This window comes from Rutidosis leptorrhynchoides, chromosome 10, assembly GCF_046630445.1.
Source record: "Rutidosis leptorrhynchoides isolate AG116_Rl617_1_P2 chromosome 10, CSIRO_AGI_Rlap_v1, whole genome shotgun sequence".
NCBI lineage: Eukaryota > Viridiplantae > Streptophyta > Magnoliopsida > Asterales > Asteraceae > Rutidosis > Rutidosis leptorrhynchoides.
Genome location: NC_092342.1, coordinates 330,705,319 through 330,713,852, shown reverse-complemented (window position 1 = coordinate 330,713,852; position 8,534 = coordinate 330,705,319).

Sequence of the window (8,534 nt, the reverse complement as noted above, 5' to 3'; positions counted from 1 at the left end):
TTAGTATTATATATGCATATGTAAATTATGTATTGCAGGGTACTAATCTATATCCTATAATCTATTTCTTATCGAAAATCCTTCATCTGATCGTACGAGATAAATCCCTCAACCAGTTCGAGTCCCTCAGATTTCGATAGCTATTCCGACATGGATATTTACCTAAGCTCTGAAAGAGGTGTCACCAGAATGAATCAATCAATCAGTCATCCCCAATTCATCTGATGGGTTCGTGATCTACTTAATCATTGGAGACAAGAAGAAGGTGATCCTTTCCACCCACCGAATTTCCCTCTTGGCGAAGAACCTGAAGCACTTACTGGCGAACCTGTCTGTAACACCACTTTCTCTCTCATTTCCAGAGTATCTCATCATGATTATATACTATCTCAAATTCAAAACCTTATTCATCCGCTCGTTCCGACCGATAATCATCCCGGAATAATAGAAGAAGTCAACGAACTTCGCGCTCGAGTAATCAATTTGGAGAATATGGTGCAAAATTTACCAGCTTCAACAACATCACCGGCACCAACAGTACCATCAGTAACAACACCAGTACCATCAACAATCCATGCCTCAACACCTCATTCTGTACCTCGAGTATAATCATCATTCTAAATATCGTTTTACATCAATTTTCTTCGTCCTTCATGGCGATTATGTAATCTCTAATGTTTTAGAGATTATTTACTCTAGTTCTATCCGTAAATCAGATGAGTTTAATATCATATTAACTCATTAAATCCATAATTACATCTGAAGAAAATATATATGTATATATGTTTTCATAAAGATTATAATTAAAATTCCTTTGTACAAACTATTAATGGTGAAAATATTTTAACGGGTAGGTAATACCCGAGAAATATTTAGATTTCACATTAATAAGTTACATTGTACATTCTTAGAATCTGATTCAACAGTCATTTACTATCCTACTTACATCCACAGATATATGTATCCGTTCACCGTAGAATAATCATTTTTATTCAAATTCATATTTGGATTTTGATTTATCAGAATCCAACAAGTGGCATAATGAAGAAAACATTGGACAAAATAAAATTTGTTAGAAACAAACAAATTAACTATGAGAAAAATTTTGTTAAGAATCCATGCTAACAAAATCCTAGCTAACTGTTCCTAGCTAACTGATTACATTTTATTTATCGCAGTTTATTTATCGTAATTTAGTTATCGCAATTTTATTTATCGTCATTTAATTTCTGTTATTTACTTTACGCACTTTATTTATCATCATTTAATTTATGTTATTTATTTTACGCAATTTAAATATCGGGACACGTATACAAGGTTTTGATATATCATATCGACGCATCTATATATATTATTTGGAATAACCATAGACACTCTATATGCAGTAATGCTGGAGTTAGCTATACAGGGTTGAGGTTGATTCTATAATAACATATATACTTTGAGTTGTGATCGAGTCTGAGACATGTACACGGATCACGATACGTATTAATTAATTCAAATATTATATATTAAACTATATATGAATTATTAGACTGTTAACTGTGGACTATCGACTATGGACTAATAACATTGGACAATTAAAATGAATTAAAATATTAATTATAACATATGAAACTAAACGTTTCTTCAAGTTTGCCACTTGATTTCATTTTTAAACCTCATTTGTATCTTGACAATTACAATCTGCGTTCAAACCTATCATGATTATTGAAAACACCTCAATCGAGAGGATGAACCAACCGCACTTCATCTACGGAAGAAAAGATTGATGCATATAGTTATGCACCTGAAAACACTCGAAACCTGAGTAAACGTTTAACACATATCTGTGCTAGCTCATTTGGCATTGTTATTATCGAAAGTAACTTTACAATCCCTTTCCAAAGTAGCCAATTTTGTCACAGCTTCAGCAAGTCAACTTCGACTTTTCGTTCGAAACAACAATATTATAACCTTGATATATATATGTGTACTCTTTTATTGCTACCAGGGAACCTTTTATATTCCATCTTATTACCAGCCGATGTACCAGCAACCTCGTTACTCTTTAGCTTAAATCCCTCCGATAAATCACTATATTTATCTATTAAAGTCTCATCATATTCTCATCATCATCTGGTAACGAGAACTGCCATACCAATTACTGAGAATCAGCAATCAGTATTTCGAATCTCGCAGCGTTTCTACATCAACAGTTATATGTATACATATAACATTTACCTCTTAAAATTATGATCTTTCATTCTGAAAAGCAACCAGTCTATGAGTCAATACTCGGAATGTTGAAAAAGCTCAAAGATTTTGATACTGAAAAATGAATTGAGCAAATCATGAAGGAGACTCTGAACAAATTACAAGTACTAAACTTATACATAAAAGATACAGATGATTCTGTTTCTGATGAAATCTTTAGCGAATACTTTGCTCCTTAATCGCTTTAAATCATCGTGAATGAATTTCTTCATCACAATTTGATTCAAAAATTCTAAGATATTATCGTATCTTTCATTATTAATATCCTCAATATTTCTGAAGATATCTTCATAAATATTCTCGTTCGATATAAATTATCTCTCCGTGCTATCTGTAATATATCATAAAAGGAAACTGTCTTAGTTTCTATATTCTGTAAACCTTCGAGTTTAAAATAAGAATGCTTTTGAAGTTGTGTTGGAAATTGATGCATGAGTTAGTATAATATAATGACACTTGATCAACGTGATTATATTACAGTAACTCATGCTGAGTTTCTAATGGGACGTGATGATTCACAGATTATAACGTCATCATGTGCCATGTTACACTACTCGTACATTCTACCTAATCTCCAAACATATTGAGAATATATCTTCCTAATAGTTCTAGTTTATCTCTTGAATTCTGGTAATTTAACCAATCAAAGCGTACTATTGTAATTTCTCTCATAGAACATTGGTTATGTTTATTTGAAACTCCATACCTACAAATTCTGGACCATTATTCGCTTGACTTAAAGTCGGGAATAGAAAACAAAAATGACGGAACTCCAAAATATAAAGGAAATAAAGGGAGTGAATTTATAGTGAAATATCCGACAGAGCAATCGAAACAGATTATCACATTTAAGCAAAGAAGATCTTAATTTCCTTAATTATCAAAGAACCAAATCTTAATACGAAGATTTCCTCTAAATCCCTTAAATTCCGGAAATCAACCGTGACTACGTCACCGGTTAAGACGAACTGCATTTATTCATTTCAATCTTTTGTGATAGCTTCACTCGTACTCTTCACATAATCAATTTATTTTATCCATATTACTCTTTAGTAATAAAACTCTATTTATCAACTCATATTCGTCATGAAAACATTTTTATTGTTAACCATGACGACCACCTTCAAATTTCGGGACGGAATTTCTTTAACGGGTAGGTACTGTGATGACCCGGGAATTTTCGACTAAATTTAAACTTAATCTTTATATGATTTCGACACGATAAGCAAAGTCTGAAATGTTGAGTCTCAAAATATTTTGAACTATCTCATGGAATCATTTAACCTTTGACCATTCCCGACGATTCACGGACAATTGTTTGTAAATAATTATATAAATATATATATATATATATATATATGTATAATTATAAATATAAGTGCATATTTAATATTTTAAATAAATAAAGTACACTTTAAGCAAATGAGTTAATTATGTAAAACAATATACAATATAAAAGTTGTTATTAAAAATGAAGCTATATATATATATATATATATATATATATATATATATATATATATATATATATATATATATATATTACATTATAATGTTATATATATAAAATGTATAAATAATAAATATACAATAAAAATTATTATATATGATTATTAAATATTACAAAAGTATAATACATCTATATTATACATGTATAAATATAGTTGTTAATACTATTATTATATTCGATATTAATACCAATACTGGTATTATTAATATTATCTAAATATATAATCTATATATGTGAAATTGATATATATATATATATATATATATATATATATATATATATATATATATATATATATATATATATATATATATTGTTATAGTACTATTATTACTAATATTATTATTATCATTAATAAAATAGTATTATTATAATTAGTATTATTATTAGTAATATTATTTTTATGAATTCTATAGATATTATTATCATTATAATTAATAATAATATTATTATCATTATATCATTATAAATTCTTATTATTAGTATTTCTACTATTATTTAGTATTATTAATAAAATTGTTATTAATTAGTATTATTATTATTAATACATTTATTAAATTTAATAATTAATAATATTAAAAATATAAAAAAAAAACCTTTAACAAAGACATGTAACAGATTTTGTTGTTATATATCTGTTTAATATTCTTCTGATGGAACTCGTCGTACTTCTTGTCTCATAAATAAATAAACGTCGATTTCAAAAATCAATTAGGATCGAATTTCAACTGTTAAATCATGTACCTGATCATGCTATATAATTTATCTACTGCCATTGAGAATCAAACACAGAAAAAAAAAAAGAAACAGCTCGACACTCTGAATATATCACTTTTTAGTGAAACCTCGAATTCGATTCTCATTTAAAAATCATTTAATGTAGTTTTGCTAGGAATGTTGTAAGCAAACTTTCTCCAAAATTTCAGCTTCCAATTCATTATATCGAGTCCAAATTATGGAGTTAAAGTTTCAAATACAAAAAGTCAAACGATTTGTCTTGGCAAAATTCGAAGTCGTTTCCTTGTTTTGGATTAAATTGACGATTCCAATAGATTTAAGGAATGATTTGAAATTTATTTCGTATTGTAACATTTGTCCAAAACATACTCAAAATCAAAATCAATTTTTTTTTCTATCTTCACGTCGACCAGTAGGTATGAAGATATATATATATATATATATATATATATATATATATATATATATATATATATATATATATATATATATATATATATATATATATATATATATATATATATATATATATATATATATATATATATATTGCTTTTTATCAAGAACACAACTCTAGAGTTCCATGATTGTTTATGAGTCCTAATTAACATCATAAATTCGTTATTTTAGTAGTTAAAGTTCCCTGGTCGATTAGTGATATCAAATGATGAAGAAGATATAAGAACATGGAAAATACGGTTTAAGAGTTATTGGGTTGAGGATATATCAGGAAAAACAGAAACGGTTCAGTGGTTAGGAGAGTATTCGGGTTTGTGTGAGGTCTTGTGTTCGAGTCCCGTCTGGAGCATTCTTTTTAGACAAAGCTTAAGGCTATACACATCTTCTTATACATTTATTATTATTATTATTATTATTATTATTATTATTATTATTATTATTATTATTATTATTTGTTGTGTATATTATTATTAATTATTAATGTTATTATTATGATTATAATTATTACTATTATGACCATTATTAATATTGTTATTATTAGTATTATAATTATAATACTTATCATTATTATTATGATCATAGTTATAAGTATTATAACCATTATTATTATTGTAAATATTACTAATATTATTATCATTACTAGTATTATTGTTAAGTAGTATTAATATTAATATTATCTTTTGTATTATTTTAGGTATTATTATTATTATTATTATTATTATTATTATTATTATTATTAATTTTATCATTTTAGTATTATTATCATTCCTACGATATTGATTATTATTATCATGATTATTATCAAAATAATACAACTTATTATAATAAATATTAGCACTAGGGCCATTTTTTAGCACTATTATTATTATTATCAAATGTGTTACTAATATGATTATCATTATTAGTATTGTTAAAAATTATTATCATTTTCGTAAATATTAGTATTAAAATGTTTTTATAAACAATAAAAGTGTTAATATTGACTTAAGCAATAATATTATCACAGGTATTATTATTATGTAATTAATAAAATCACTATCATAACTATCATTAACAGTAAAATTAATATTTTTACGATATCATTATTATTATCATTAATAGAATTATTAACATTATTATCTTTATTAGTAATATTAAGTATTATAATTATTATCATTTTTACCATTATTAATATTATATTAGTGTTATTACAATTACTATATTTTAACAAACAAACTATATATATTTAATACATATAACTTAACAAAAAAAAATAATATTTTCATATACAAAATGAATATATGAAACATACATATATTATTAAGATAAAAATGATATAATTAATAAAGTAAATATATATAAATTTATTCGATTACGATTATGTGTATTAATAAATATCCAAATGATATAGGTTCGTGAATCGAAGGCCAACCCTGCATTGTTCAGTATCGTCATATGTATTTTTACTACAAAATACAGTATAGTGAGTTTCATTTGCCTTTTTACCCTTTATATTTTTGGGCTGAGAATACATGCGAAATTTTTATAAATGTTTTACGAAATAGACATAAGTAATCGAAACTACATTACGAAATAGACTCAAGAACGCAAGGTGCCTCTTGCTCTCGCCTGCATGTCATAATTAATGTTTTCTTACGGGCATTTCATCAAATACCTTACGTGCGCCTTACATATTTTTTTTAATTGATGGTCTTTCATGGTAATACACCAAACATCATTTTTACCATGAAAGACAATCCGTATTAAATTTATGTGTAGATATTCACTTTCAATTTCCATGGGAAATCGACAACTTATGTAAGTGACTCAGTGGCGTATATTATTAAATTTATGAGTAGATATTCACTTTCAATTTCCGTATTAAATTTGAGCTCGGAGGTATCATTCTATTGTAGTGTATTATTCATTTAGTGATTTGTCTCTAGTTAGTTTGTTGAGTTTCGTTTCAGTATAATCAAGTTGAGGCTCGGTATCGATAGTCTGTTTGATCAACGTTTTCTAGGTTCGAGCCTCGTCGGGTTCTCTCTTGTATCTTTTTTTGTTGAAGATGTTTTCTTTTCGAAAACGTTTTCCGTATTTATATAAGTTTTCGTTATTTTGCCAAAAAAAAAAGCCGTATATTTTTGAGCAAACATGTGTTGGTTATAGAAGTGCTATTTCATGAGGCCCACTTTGTTTGAAAGAGTGGTCGTTTCAAAACATTACTATACAATGATGTTTGGTGTATTACCATGAAAGACCATCAAAATATATATATATATATATATATATATATATATATATATATATATATATATATATATATATATATATATATATATATATATATATAAGGCGCACGTAAGGTGTTTGATGAAATGCCTATAATAAAACATTAAATATGACATGCATGCACCTTGCGTCCTTGCGTCCACCGAGGAGCAAGGTCGCAAAGAGGCATCTTGCGCCCTTGCGCCTTGCGCAGGCAAATTGTCAACTTTTTTTTTCTATGGAAACTGAGTCAAACTAGTTAGAAAAAATGAGCACTTAAGTGATAATCCCAATTAACTCTTCTTAGACATCACACAATACAAGTAAAGGTCCATTTAACAATTGTTCTTGCCTTCTGTAATGCTCTGTATGCCTTCATCATGTGTACATTCATTCCATATTGTTTTTCAGCCTGAACCTTTATAGCCTTTGCAGGTAATCTTGGATTTGAGGGTAGTTGTGCAACCACCTGTGATGCAAGAAACTTATATGTGCAGTGCTTAACATCTCTAGAATAAGAACACACGTGTTTATCCTTGAATGTTACAACTTGCCAAGTTTCTGAACCACTTCTTTTTGAAATATGAACTACCCACTTGCATTCCACTTTGTTAAGCTCTTTGTTTCTCCAACTTTTCTTTTCTTCATATGTTGTATTGTCATCCTCAACTACACTCTTGCCCTTCTCATTAGTAGAACCAACCATCTGATCACCTTTTTCAGCCACTTTCACAACATTTGATATTAACCCTTTACAAACTGCTCTAACCCTTCTCTCATCATTGTATTTAAACACAATATCCCTTTGGGTTTCAATGGCATGCAACTTGATGCATTCCATAGCTTCTTTTTTTGTCCCAAATACAAATTAGTCTTTGACACATCACACAATTGGTTTTCTTGGATCCTTAATTCTTTTAACTTCTTCTTTCTGTCACCTTCGATGTCATCTGCATACTCATGATCACTATCAAAATCATCATGATTTAAACTTTCTATAACAACCATCTGTTGTTCATTGTTACTTACTTCAACAACTTTAGAAGAATTTTCCATGAATTCACTATATTTGTCAATGCTACAATGGAAGTCATTCATATCAACATCAAAGTCTAGTAGGTGATTATCTTCATGAACACAAAAGTCACTATCATCATCCTCACTTTGTTCATTACTTAATTCATTCTCAACATAACTGTCACTCTTATCATCCTCAACTATTGCCACATTATTAGCTCGATCATGATTCAAATGCATGTTCAGATTTTGTTCTTCCTTTACAATAAACACACTAATTTCCTTATTCAAACCAACATGTTGC